Source organism: Ranitomeya variabilis, chromosome 3, assembly GCF_051348905.1.
Source record: "Ranitomeya variabilis isolate aRanVar5 chromosome 3, aRanVar5.hap1, whole genome shotgun sequence".
NCBI classification, from domain to species: Eukaryota; Metazoa; Chordata; class Amphibia; order Anura; family Dendrobatidae; genus Ranitomeya; species Ranitomeya variabilis.
In genome coordinates this window covers 25,479,202-25,494,132 of record NC_135234.1, presented here as the reverse complement: position 1 = coordinate 25,494,132, position 14,931 = coordinate 25,479,202, and the positions used below count along the sequence as shown (strand labels likewise).

Here is a 14,931-nt window from a genome sequence, read left to right as displayed (position 1 = left end):
GCGGTGTTTTTCGATTGGCTCAATACAGCTTGGCCGGGTATCTCCTTCACCATGTCACATAGTACCACACAGATTAACTTTCTGGATACCCTGGTCATCTTACAACCGAATGGCACGATAACCACTGACCTATATACAAAAAGCACGGACCGCAACAGCCTGTTGCATTTCACGAGCTTCCATCCTCCGGCCACCAAAAATTCAGTCCCAAAATCACAATTCCAGAGAGTTTCCAGGATTGTGTCAGACGTGGAACTCAAACCAGTACGCCTCCGAGAGATGGCCACCAAATTCTCCCAACGGGGTTATCCACCCTCGGTACTGGCAAAGGCTACAGCCCCTCCCACCCCACGACCCAATAGAGCCCTCAACCGTATTCCGTTCATCCATGCATACCACCCATTCTCATATATACTACATAGGTCAATACGCCAACACTGGCACCTGCTATCAAAAGGATATCCAAAAGTACCCGAATTTCAGAACCCGTTTCTTCCCTGCTTCAAACGTCCACCTAATCTCAGGGATTCTCTGGTCAGGGCAGACCTGGGTACAAACTCTTCCATACCTCGCCAGCGGTTCTTACAGAATCCACGCATGGGGACCTTCCCATGCCTTAACTGTGCCCAATGTAACAATGTTCTCAAAGGCTCATCTTTCCACCACCCTCGGTCCGGTAAAGCATTCCACATTCCAGATTTCTTCACGTGTGCCTCATCATGGGTGATATATCTAATCAAGTGCCCCTGCGGACTCCTGTATGTAGGGGAAACTACACAACCAATAAGAGACCGTGTTTCTAAACACAAATCTACGATCCGCCGCAAGAACCTGTTGTTACCCCTTCCCCTTCACTTCCATAACCAGGACCACACTGTCACACAACTACGATACCAGGTTATTGAGCATGTCCCCCCATTCAGGAGGGGTGGGGATCGGGTTGCCCGTTTAAAGAGACGGGAGGCATTTTGGATCCATACCCTAGATACACTTCACCCATTGGGACTCAATAGAGACTACGATTTAGCCTCTTTTATCTAACAATGGAATCATGCTGCCTACTGACGGTCCCATTATGCGGGGTTGTGAACTGATGTGTACGGACTTCAGCCATTGCATGGCCTATGTACTATCGCAATATGTATTTATTGTTGCCTAATTCTGTTTTCCTCTTTTGCCACTAGAACCGTTTATATTGAGATATATTTCATTTCTGCTTGTTGTATTGGACCGTCCTTCCACCCACATCGGTCTACCATCTCACGTGTCACAAGGATATCCCCTAGGATCACCAGCAACAAGGAATTCATCTATCCACTACAAATATCCATGTGGGCACTTTTCTTCTAGGTGCATCCATCTTATCATTCTCTTAAGTGCTCTGCTTTTGCATGTTACTAGTGACCTTTCTACAGCGACCTCTCACCACTGGACTCCAAGCACTACTCCTAAGCGCTGCAACACCGCTATTACCATCTATCACTGACTGTGTTTACCGGTTACCCAGGCAACCGGACGTCACATCCGCTCACCATGTCATACAGCCCTGCTAATAGCTGCATCGAGCGGCTAAGTCTAGCGCGACGTCACTTCCGGTCTGCGGCGCCGACGCCGATTGGCTTTCCAGCACTGTTTGTCCCGCCCTGATCTCTATGTAAGGGCGATACTACCGCACACCGGCAGACCAGCGGTGGAATCCGCGTCTGCTCCCACCTAATCCAGCCACGGTCTCTATAAGGTAATTCTTCACAGCAGCATATAGTGCTTCTTCCTGGTTCACAAATAGGAGGTTTTCCTAACCCACCACTGCGTGTCTCTCCCTCTCTGTATACCCATAGTACCGACCCTGTATATTACAGCTTTAAGGTATGGTCCACCATATACCCTTTAACTCTCTATACCCACCTACTATTAAGCATTTCTCACATGTTTCCGCTTGGGATTCTGTTTACATGCCCACAGACGCCGTTACTGTGTGTCTACCATCCCTTTTGTCTCACTTGCTATTACAGCAGTACGGTACGTATCTCACCTCTCTTACTTGTTTGGGGCACCAACACTTCCCAAAAATTGTCCTATAACTATGGAAGCACTCTAACCTGGATACTCAGGACGTCCCTCTAGCATACATCTCCAGTACACATTTGACCATTTTTGTGAATTATGCCAAAATATTATCCTCAGCATTATGTATATACTTTCTTTGTTAAATATTTCTAATTTTGTTATGATTTTCATTGTCACATTTTGTTATGTTTCACATGTAGTTACTGACGAAGGTCCAGGTGTTGGACCGAAACGTTTATTTTGTACCACTACAAATAAAACTCACGCTAAAGGCATCAAAGTTGAGTGCTAGGTTCTTTTTGATTATGGTCTATGAAGGTTTGGGAACCTAACCTAAGCACCACCCTTTTCAGTAGTGCACACGGTATTTTGTATGATCACTACAGTTCTAGTCCTCTTCCTCTCTGAAGAGACAATTTGCATATTTAATTTTCCAGAGGAGCATTGCATAGCCTATAAGTCTCCTTACCCTGGCATCTCAGGCAGGTCACTCTCTGCTAGGAGAGACGTTACTCCTTAGAACTCCTGTCTGAGGCCTCCCATCCATCCAAATCAGACTTCATGCTTTGCACTAATGAGGCGAAAACACCCTGAAACACATATCTGCAAATGGAGTGTCTGGTTTGGCTTTTATCCTAAGTCGTGACAAGGCTCACTAAAGAGTCGATATTAACTTTTAGGATTATTAATTTCCATAGCTGGCGCTAGAGTTCCTCTTCCTCTCTAAACAGAGTTTACATTTTAATTTCTCACACTAGATTTGCATAGCCTATAAGTCTCCATACGCCAACTTGGCACTCTCCACCAGGAGAAACATCCCCCCATTAAAACATCAGAGGCCTCTCATCCAGCCAAATTCTGACCTCTTGCTTTGCACTGATGAGTGGAAAACACCCGCAACATGTGTCTGCAAATGGAGTATCTGACTAGACTTTTGTCCTAAGTCATGTGACAAGGTTCGTTAAACATTCGATATTGACTTTTAGGATTGCTACTTCCAGCAGGTGACGCCAGAGTTCCCCTTCCTCTCTGTACAATTATAATTTTTATTTTCTAGAGTATTGAATGGCCTATAAGTCTCCTTACGCTGACTTGGCACTCTCCACAAGGAGAAAGGTTCCCCCTTAGACCCCAGTCAGAGGCCTCTCTTCCAGTCAAATTGTACCGTTTGCTCTGCACTGAAGAGGGATAAACACTCTGAAACAAATGTTTGCAGACGGAGCTTCTGGTGTCATGAACCAGACCGGGTTTTGAGTCCTGTTTTCCCTTTTTCCTGGTCTGGCCATGTCTAGAGTTAACCTTTCTCAGGCTCTGTTTGGGTTCAGGTTGGCTACTTATCAGTTTTAGTTTTTACCTAGTGCTGCTGTAGCTGACTGAGTGTTTTGATTTGTCCTGCTGCGTTGCTGCCTGAACCCGAGTCTGTTTTCCCCTATTCCCATCTTGACTCAGTGTTTCCCTTTAGTGTGCTGACTACCTGGTTTTGATGTTTTGACTTGGCTTGTATCCTGACCTGCTTCTATCTTTTGGCTAATCCGCTCCTGACCGTCACTGCCTCCCTGGCTTGTCTCTGACCGTGTGTTTGCTTATTCCTTTGGTACTGTGCTACAGTCTAGGATTTGACCCGGCTAGTTTGACTCTTCTGCTGCCACCTGTGGTGGCCTCACTGCTGCACTGCCGGCCAGCTCTGTTTAGATACAGTCCTGCTTCCACTCTACTGCCATCTAGTGGAGCCTGCATCTACCTGCATTGCAGTAGCATGACATCTGGTTTGGCTTTTATACCTAGTCATGTGTAGAGTGACGTTAAAGGGTCGATAGTGACTTACAGGATGGCTTTTTCCAATAGGTGTTATTATGCCCATGAATAGCAACATTTTAGGCACCTTTTTCACAATTTGAAGTGCTGCCATTTAGAAATTAGTGTGTTGTGGTTCAGATGGTCGACGACGTGAAGGCTTGCACCCACGCTCTTTGCTACTTTTTTTTGTTTTTAGATAAATCTGAGTCAGGGAATCCCATTTACTTCCCACTACATGATGAGGGGGATGATGATGAAGTTACGCGGTGCAGAGTTGCTGCCCCTGAACAGTCGCTGTGATGTCCGCTTGGCCTTGACTAATGACGGTAGGGCAGCAGAAGCTGGAAATAAACATGATCCCCGGAGAGGAGCACACAATGCTCCCAGTGTTACGGAGATACTAGTTAGTGGAGTAGAAGGATCAGGTTTTCCATCCTGCAAAATCTTTTTTTTTTTTTTTTGAAGAGGACACAATGTTTTCCGGATCACCCTCCCGTATTTTATATAGTGATAAGTGCTCTTTACACCCGTGTGACTCAGCGGGAGCTCCACCGCCTCCATGTATTCTCAGTGCGGAGCCTTTACAGAATATCTTTACCCAATACCCCAAATTTCTCCACAACTCTATAGTTGGCTCCCTTCTCTGTCTATGCTTGGGTCATAACTAGAAAGGGTCCTGGGTTAGCTTGTTGAAGGATAAATCTACCAGCCCCCTCGGCGCACAGCTCTGGTCACATCCACAAAGGATTGGTAGTGAATGGGATCCAGAGCCGAAGCGGCTACAAGAGGATGGTGGCACTTTGAGTCATATCATTGAAAAGGTTATTTCCAGAATTGCACGTTATCCCTTATCCATAGGACAGTGGGTTTCCTACGGATCACTAAGAGTCTGACAGCGGTGATGCCCAGCGATCCAAAGAATGTGGTTCAGAACCACAAGAATGGGCTCTGAGGTTCCCTGTCCTGAATGGAGATCAGTTGAGCATGCTTAAAATAGTGGAGCACTGTACTCAATTTCTCCAGTAGTCCCACAGTGAAGGTTAAGCAGTTGAAGGTTGAGCTTGTCCACATCCACTCCAACCAAGGTGGTGATTTGCAGAGCATGGTTCTCATGGTTTCAGACTTGCCATTTTCACAATCGCTCTTCTGATACTCCTAACTCTCCATAGAACAATCAGTATGTTAGCCACAATCTCAAACCCGTCAAAAATTAGATAAAACCTTCTACAAATCTAGACCAATGCAGCGACCATGGGGCTCCTAAAAAAAGTATAGCTAAGCCCAAGTTCGGCTGAGGTAGTGAGAAGCTGTACTGAGATCCCCTTTCTTCAAGCCCTACAATGCTAATAAGCAAGGACATGGAATATTAAAATCATAGGATGAATATGGGGCAAATATAGTCCTCCTGTTACCGGAAGATAGGGGTGTGGTTGGGTTTACCAGTACCAACCCTTAATCTCCTTGTACACCCGTCTTTATGATTGTGGAACCTCCTCATAGTAGTCATCTAACTACTCAGAATCCCAGTGTTTTGTTTTTTTTTAAGTTAGAGTACCGTAATGGGGTTAGCCTTATGTTAACCCCTCAATGCTTAAAAATCAATTCTATCAGAACTACTGGGTGACTGTTTCAGCTATAAAAGTGCATGGAGTGCAGGGCTGGGATTCACTCTATTAGTATCTTATGTACTAATATTTCATATGTGAGGGGTTTCTGATGACCCCTTTACGGTACCTACTTTTCTTCCCAATGCAGATTATCATTAAATATTATAATACAATATATCTACTGTACATTTACAAAGCATGTCTCTCTATAATAAAAAAACACTCTTAAATATCAGCCTTTTGCTTCAGGGTAGTAAACGTGAATGTGGGTCATGAATTCCTTCCTAAAGTCTTTATCCTTATGATAGGTAATCAACATCAGATCGATGGGGGTCTAGCACCTTGAACACCTACTGCTCAGCTAATACTTGGAACCACAGCCTCAGGAAGTTCACAGCGTATGGAACTGGAACAATACAGCTCTGTGCACTATGTTGCGGTCATTCTTAGGGTCTGCAGCGCAGCTCCCATTGAAGTGAATAGAAGCTGACCTGAACTACCTAAAACTTACCACTAGTATTAGTGTATGAAGCAGTGGTGTCCTGGCTCAATACATTCTTTACTTCCATCCTATGCAGTTCGGGTGTCATTGTCATCAATTAATGAATTAATTAATCTGATATTAATGATGTATAAAAATCATTTTAATAAATAGAAATACCTAGATAGGTAGTTTTGAGTATATCCAGAACAGAGGGCAGCTACAAATTACATCCCTTTCTCTGGAGGACCAAACTGTGCAATGCTTTGTTTTGCCATGTGGTGGCACTGTGGAAAAATAAAGAGCCTGCTGCCACAATTTTAAGCTGATCGCTGGAGATCCCAAAAGAAATTTTTTTTGTGAATTATACTAACAAAACAAAAGGAATTATTCCTTTATTAAGAAACTAAAGGGAGATAAAAAAATGTAAAAATGCCAAGGAATACATTTTTTTTCTAAGATCCAGTAAGTTCACTTGAGATGATACAGTTACTGTCGTGTAGTGTGGCAGGCGTATCAGCGACACGTAATGTAACCTATACATCCACCCCCGGCTTCTCTTCTCCTGGGACTCAGAATAATTAATTAATTGTCAGCGGTTGTTACAGAAATTGTGATTTAAAAAAAAAAAAAAAAAAAAAACTTCTGTGGAAGAAAGTAAGATAAAAAATAAAAGTTTGTTAATGACTCGAATAGGCGAGTGCAGACAATTCAAGTTTCTTCTAATGCGGTCTGTTGAATTACTATGGTCTGTTATCAGGGGTCTAACTAACAAATAAAGTTGCACTGTGTAGCGCTATAGCATGCAAACATGAAAAATATGAATTGCATTACTGCTCTAGATAATAGGAAAAAATGGAGGCACTTAGCACAGAATTTGGCCAATTCATACATGGCCAGCAGCCATGGACAGGGCGCTCTCATTTTACTGCGGACCTATCCTAATGTGAATCCTCTCCTAGGCCGAATCCTACATTATATAGGTAGTACCTCTACAGGCTGATGGGTGGGATGCTCGGTCAGGGGGTCTATATCTGTGCATGTATATAGTGCATGTAAGCACTTCAGCCTGTGGAGGTTTTAATTACAACAGGATCCTATCTACCTATATAAAGTACGCTTCGGCCTAGGAGAGGATTCACATTAGCATAGGTCCCCAGCAAAATGATAAATAGATAATAGATGAATAGATAGATAATAGATAGGTAATAGATACAGATAGATAATAGATAATAGAGAGGTAATAGATACATAGATACAGATAGATAATAGATAATAGATGGATGATAGATAGATAAATAGATAGATAATAGATAAATAGATAATAGATAGATAATAGATAGATGATAGATCCATAATATATAGATAGATAATAGATGATACAGATAGATAATAGATAATAGATGGATCATAGAAGATAGATAAATAGATAATTGATAGATAATAGATAAATGATAGATAGATAATAGATCCATAATAGATAGATAATAGATATATAATAGAGAGATAATAGATAGATAATAGATTAATAGATAGAAAGATAATAGATAGATAGATGATAGATAATAAACATGAGATAGACGGATATTTTTAAATCTCTCGCACATTTTAAGGTTTCTCGCACATTACGCAGTGCAGGATCTGTGCAGAATTTCTGGTTTCCTCAATATTTTCAGTCAATACTCCGTTTCATATGAGAATAAAATCATAACAATGATATAAGTGGCGGAGCGGTGATCGGTTGCTGTAGCAACAGACTGCGCTGATAGACAGTGAATGGCAATTAGTTGTAGAGATTGTAAATCAGGTTTGCAGAACTCCTATACCCCAGGGGCAGCGGGATGCCAGGTTAATCCAGGGTGAAGCATGCTGGAACACTTAGTGTACATCATGGTAATTGCTTGTTCTCTGCATCCAGGGGCTACTGCTTCATTATTTTGGGGGTGGAGGTGTGCAGTCCGGACCCCTAATAGACTAAAAGGGACACCTTGTTTTCTGTTTAAAAAGCTTCATGGCAAGATCTAATATTTCCCTATCTATCTATCCATCCATCAATCTATCATCTATCTATCTATGTGTAAAAAAGCACAGCAGCACTCTGTGAATGCCAAGATGTACTTAAAAAAAAAAGCGAAGGCTCTTAGCGCATAAATTGGCCATTTCATGTGTGCCCATCAACCACGGCAAGGTGACACTTCTCTGATGGGTCCTATCATAACCCTTCCCTATCCTACAAGCAACTTTAGGGCTAAGAAGCCTACAATTATGAACAAACCTGTCTCTCCTGGGCTGCAATGTCAATGGGAGTAGTGCAGTGTCACATCAGAGGGAGTCACACCCTCCAAACTACCGTAGCTATACAAAAAACCTGACCAGCACCTCCTTGCAGCCCAGGAGAGACATGTTTGTCCATTATTGTAGGCTTTTTAGCCCTAAAGTTGCTGTAGGATATGGAAAGGTTATGATAGGACCCATCAGAGAAGTGTCACCTTGCCGTGGTTGATGGGCACACATGAATTGGCCAATTTATGTGCTAAGAACCTTCGCATTTTCTGTAAGTACATCTTGCTGAGGGACAATGCGGTTGGAAGTTGTTATTTCCATTGACACTGTGTCTGCTGTGCTTTTTTGTACATATTTTACAGTCACTACAGCTTGCACCTATTCACACTTAGCTGGTTCTGGTCAGTTTTTTTGTATACCTATCTACTTATTCAAGGATATGGTCTGGGGTGTATTTTGCTTAGTCTAGTTTGGAGTCTAAATTTAGGGGGTTGATCGAGGATTTGAATTCATTCATTGGTCTGATCTGCGGCCAGGAATCATTTTGGAATCTGGTCTGAATTAATTAAGATATCTGAATATTTGGGGGTCAGGATTACATATGGGATATGATTATATGTGTATTGGTGTATATACTGATGATGGCTGAAAAAGTGATGAGGCCACAGATATCTGGACATCCAAGTCTTACATCGTCAGGAGAAGTCTTCATGGTGGTCTGGGCTGAATGGCGAAGAAAAGGTAAAAGAAAAACTCCCATCAGTGAATACCTCACCTGTAAGTTACTGGATTTGTGGATGAGAGGTCACCTGTCCTGACATGGCTCCTTTAGAAAGTCCTTTAAAGTCTGATGTTCCTCTGTTATTCCTCCTGATGAAGCCTGGCCTACATGAAGATTTTTAGTGATGAAACTTGTTGTTACTTTCTACTATGGAGATAAATGTTGTGCTCTTGACTCAGTCTTGTGTCTATAAAGGTAGAAACTCTTGGAAACAGACTACAGATGGATCTTTAGTCGCAGCCGGAGCTAAACCTGTAAATTCCCACAGTCTCAGCCCGAAATAGCTGCACGTGTTACTATAAGTGTTACGCCAAATGCAAAACTGAACGTTTCAGTAGAAGGCGGAATACAAAAAAATCTCTAGTAAATATGAGTCCTTGAATGGTCCTCTTCTGATACCAGGAGGCAATTTTCTGCCCTTATATCTCTTTATAAGAAGGTAATCACTTGCCATTGAGGATACTGAGAAAGTTGGGTATGATGGGTCATGTTGGCTGTCACCAAGCTTTCCCAGAAGCAGATATTACTGAAAATTGGCCGTTATTGATATATTTTGAAGAACGAGTTTATAAGGCCTCGTAGGTTATGTTACGGGAGCAGCAGAGGTAGGATACTTACCAACTCTTTGGGAATATCTGCGAAGCCAACAGAAAAGTTGGAGACCTTCTGAACCACTGGAAAGTTTTTGCAAGTTTTCTAAGTGCCCCCTTACAACTGAGTGGAAACTCTCCAGAAACAATATTCCTGGGCGGTTGCATGTGGCTGATGCTGGACGCTCGGTCATCCGATGGAGTCCAAGTGTGCCATCAGGGGAGAAATGGGAGTAGAGGGACACAGATATCCATGAAGCTAAAATACCAGAGTCATATTGGCATTTATAAGATGTGGCAGTTGCAACCGGGCCCTATTGCATGACGGGGCCCCAAAACTTCTCTTCTAAGTTATAGAACACCAGAACGTTGGGGGGACTGTCACACAGTTTGTATTGAGGTCTAGGAACTTTAGGTTACACCTCTAGAAGAAGAGGGGTAGGAGGTCCATTCAGCCTCTGTGGTTACCGGTTGTCAAAATCAACGATAATTAAAAAGTAAAAAACTAAATCCAAATTTCAAGATATTCACTTTTGGTCGCAATAGATACATTAACCGTTAAAGAAACCAAAACCTTCCACTACTTGCTTTTCTATGAGAAGAGCAGGATGGAGCAGGTCTGCACTTGACCTGCACAGAAGAGGCTAAATCTAAGACGTCTCAATGCATCCGAGCTCAGGATGAGACTGTTCTTGCCTGGCTTTGACCAAGACATCAGTGATGTCACCGGCCTTGCTCGGAATTCCAATGCCAAAAGCAAGTAATTCGTTTACTTCTGGTGTCTCCCGGGACATTCTTTCAATAAACTGCCCACATTCCTCCAGCAGCCGGCTTGTCTCAGCCAGTAACCTAATCCTAAAACAACCAACCTGACCTAAACTTCAGACATGGGCAGCAGAAACCGAACCGAGCATGTAACCAGGGCTGTCCCAGGATCCAGTCTTGGCCTTCAAGTTGCCAGCCAATGTTTGTCCTAGATGGGAAGTCTTTGCCCAAGTCAAGATTCCCCCCCGATGTCATCCTATTTCGATGACAGTCGGTTACACGATTTTCTAGTAAAAAGTTTTACAACTTTCTAATAAATTTTATGGGTCCAACTCATTAAAGCTTTTACCCCAGTAGTCTGACATAAGAAGTCTTTGAAAAGTTGCAAAATTTTGGAACAACTCGCGGCTGCGTTCAAATTTTGTGACTTTTGGTGTTTACATACCATTTTTGACCAGCTCTGGGGCAGGACGGGGGCATAGCAACCCTGCTCCTCAAATCGTACTCCAGTCCTATGGCCCCGATACCTCAAGACTGCCATTATTCACGCCTGCTCATAAATCAGAACAAATGTCTAGCACCTCCGTGTGCACCCGCTGGCGTAAAATTTACGGAGTAGCGAACACTTCCGCTCATCATGAATTTAATGAGCTGTATTCGCCATGTCTCTCACTTTATCGTAGATGGGTGAAAATGTTGTGAGAACGCCAAAAGTTGCAACATTTTAGCACAGCCTCAAGTTGCGCAAAAATTATGTGACTTTTCCAAGGTTTTTACACCAGAACACTGGCGTGAAACCTCTTATAAATTGGGCTCAAAATTTCTATTCCTCCCCAAGTTGTAGGCAATATTCCATGACCTAAAGAGCCTACAACCCAGCCTAATACATTGTGGTGAACTAATAACAGAACTGTTCAGTTATATCATTTCAAAGCTGGAAAAAATCCTTTAAGAATGTTTTTATTTTCAACTGAAATACATTTATGCCAACAGCAGGAGACAGTGAAGAACATGCTCTTCTTTGAGACGTAAGGTTGAGTAGTTTGTGAGCCAATGCATATGAAAAGAATGGGGAACCACCAACCAGAGAATGCCAGTCCCCATTATAGAATATGGTATTGAAAAGGTTCCCAATATCGACCATCCTTTCCTTGATAGTGAAGTTGATGTCTCAGATGTGGGCCACCATGTGACCTAAAGAACGGACTCAGTGAGAGTATCTAAAAAGAATGGAATTCAGACAGAGACAATACTACAGATTTATTTTGGCCATACTGGAGCTCTCGAGCAGCTTCACATTCGGGTTCCTGATTCCAAAGTGTCCAGTCTTCTAATTCTAGATCTTCCACTATTTGCCTTCAGACCTGATCAGTGACAGATCGCTTCTCCTTGACAGAACTCACATTGGTGCAGAAAGAGATAGCTACATGCAAGTATCTTATGATTGGCTGATTGCAGGCAGCCTCTGTAAAACTGGGCATACATTAGGGGTGTACAACATTTTTTGGTCCAAGGGCCACATTGTGATACTGAACACATTCCAAGGTCTGTAGAAAAATGGAAAGGGGTACTTACAAGAGTACATTACCAAAACCACCATCAGTACATAAATACTCAAAACTTGGTTCTGATTATGTATTAAAGAAGGACTTGCAGAATTTCTGCTAAAAAAAAAATCAATGTGAACAGATTTTTGGATCAGAAACTGAGGAGATAGTCAACCAAATTCTCCTCAATCTCAAAACTAAGTTTTGAGGATTTTCCAGTTTTAACATGAAGCACAAAATGAATTTCTACATGTGTACAATATTGTAGCTACTATCAGTACATGAATACAGTGATAAAGCCATTATCAATACATGAATACATCACTAGGACCATTATCAATACAAAAATACAGCCCCAAAACCACAATCAGAACAGAAATACAAGACTAGGATTACCATCAGTACATGGATACAACACCAGAACCACTGACAGTACAGAAATACATCACCAAGTTTAGTTCAGTGATTAATTACAGTTTCAGGTCAAGCCCCACATAAACATTTGTATCATGTGATCCTGCAGCTATAACTTGGAATTCACATAAGTTTCTACCAGAAAGTGGGCGATCACTAGTGTGCCTGATCGCTCTTATTAACAATTTCACCAACCACCTGTCAGACTATACTAGCAGATGATGATCATGGAGAGTATGTGGCAAACAATCCGCCTTCATGCCCATGGTAGCCAACATTGTTTGGAGAAGTTTAAGCCCTGCTCCTCCCAGGAACTTACTCTACCCCTCTCTGTAATGCACCTGGCCCACCTGAGAAAGGGAGCAGTTTTGGCTAAATCCTACCCATTTCAGAGAGTTGGTAACTATGCATGCCATATAATTGGCCTAGTTCTCAAATTAATCAAATACTTATATTTCCTCACAGATCTCAAAGCTAATACCTGGAGTGTTTCTAGTGGTGTTGATGTCTATGTATGTGGTGGGGGGGCATAATTTGTGATCATCTTACTGCTAAGGGGCACTTTTAAAAAGTAGAATGTCTCTGAAGTGAATCATCGGAGATCCAACGGGACAGTCCTTGATTTAAGAAGCTGTCCCTCTGTCTTGGGAGTTGGGAATCATTTTCCTCTTTGAACTTTATCTTCATATTTAGGAAGCAGATACAGTTGACGTTCATAATAGTGGAGTGCAGAGCCGTCAGCTCCGTGCTCCACCATTCACCTTTGCTGTCTAAGACTCGATGTAGGAAGTTATTTTTTTTCTTCGTTTTCCTGTGGGCTCTACCGAAGAAGCACCATGCTAGATGAGAGGGGGACACCAAACTTTGTGTAGTGTACCACTGTAGAGGCATCATATGGTGTGGGGGTGCTGTGGGGGTATTATACTGTGTGGGGGCACAGTGGTGGCATCATACTATGCGGACAGGCACTGTGAAGTTATGCCATTTGAGGGGGCATGTATGAGAGGCACTGTGGGTGCTTCAATATGTAAGGAAGGTACAGTGGTGGCATTGTCTGAGCATCTGAATTTGAGATGGGGCAATGTGGGCAATCATACTGTGTGTGGGGGGTTCAAGTAAAGCATCGCAATGTGTAGGGGCACCGTGGAGGCATCATACTGTGTATGGGAGGAGGTACTATGGAGACATAAATGTGGGTGGCTGTGCAGCTTAATGCAGCATCATTATGTGTGTAGGGCATTTTATGCGTGGGGAGGCACTGGATGGAGATTCTTTCTGTGTGTGGGGGCATTGCAATATTTGGGGAGGCACGAAGGGGTCATCAGTCTGTGTATGGAGGTATCATACTAGGAGGGGAGGCTCTGGTGGCATCATACTGAGTGAGGAAGCATTATACTATGTGGCTTTCAATGTGGGGGAATAAACTATCTGGGGAAGCATGATACTGTGTAGAAAGGCACTACTGGGCATCCCACTATGTGAGAGGGCATCATACTGTGGGGGGAGGGTATCATACTGTGTGGGTGAGGGCATCATACTGTGTGGGGGAGGGCGTCATACTGTGTGGGGGAGGGCGTCATACTGTGTGGGGGAGGGAGTCATACTGTGTGGGGGAGGGCGTCATACTGTGTGGGGGAGGGCGTCATACTGTGTGGGGGAGGGCGTCATACTGTGTGGGGGAGGGCGTCATACTGTGTGGGGGAGGGCGTCATACTGTGTGGGGGAGGGCGTCATACTGTGTGGGGGAGGGCGTCATACTGTGTGGGGGAGGGCGTCATACTGTGTGGGGGAGGGCGTCATACTGTGTGGGGGAGGGCGTCATACTGTGTGGGGGAGGGCGTCATACTGTGTGGGTGAGGGCATCATACTGTGTGGGGGAGGGTATCATACTGTGTGGGGGAGGGTATCATACTGTGTGGGAGAGGGTATCATACTGTGTGGGTGAGTGTATCATACTGTGTGGGGGAGGGCATCATACTGTGTGGGAGAGGGTATAATACTGTGTGGGGGAGGGCATCATACTGTGTGGGAGAGGGTATAATACTGTGTGGGAGAGGGTATCATACTGTGTGGGGGAGGGCATCATACTGTGTGGGAGAGGGTATAATACTGTGTGGGAGAGTATCATACTGTGTGGGAGAGGGTATAATACTGTGTGGGAGAGGGTATCATACTGTGGGTGAGGGTATTATACTGTGTGGGTGAGGGCATCGTACTATGTGGGTGAGGGTATCATACTGTGTGGGTGAGGGTATTATACTGTGTGGGAGAGGGCATCATACTGTGTGTAAAGTCACTATAGAGCATAGCACTGTGGGAGAGGGCATCATACTGCGTGGGTGAGGGTATCATACTGTGTGGGGGAGGGTGTCATACTGTGTGGGTGAAGGCATCATACTGCGTGGGTGGAGGTATCATACAGTGTGGAAAGTTACTCTGAGGCCTAGCACTGTGTGCATGAGTGGGGGAGTCATACTGTGTGGAAAGGCACTCTGGGGCATACCACGGCCTATGAGGGCATCACTATAAGGCCTAGAACTGTGGATGAGGGCATCATACTGCGTGGGTGGGGGCATCATGGTGTGCAGAGGCACGGTGT

General features: G+C 43.7%; 1 protein-coding gene across 1 annotated transcript in view; it reads right to left on the bottom strand.

Annotated features, from left to right (window-relative positions):
- BCL9 (BCL9 transcription coactivator) overlaps window positions 1–14,931 on the bottom strand; it is a 176,618-nt gene that overhangs the window by 81,802 nt on the left and 79,885 nt on the right. The gene's annotated exons all lie outside the window — the stretch shown is intronic.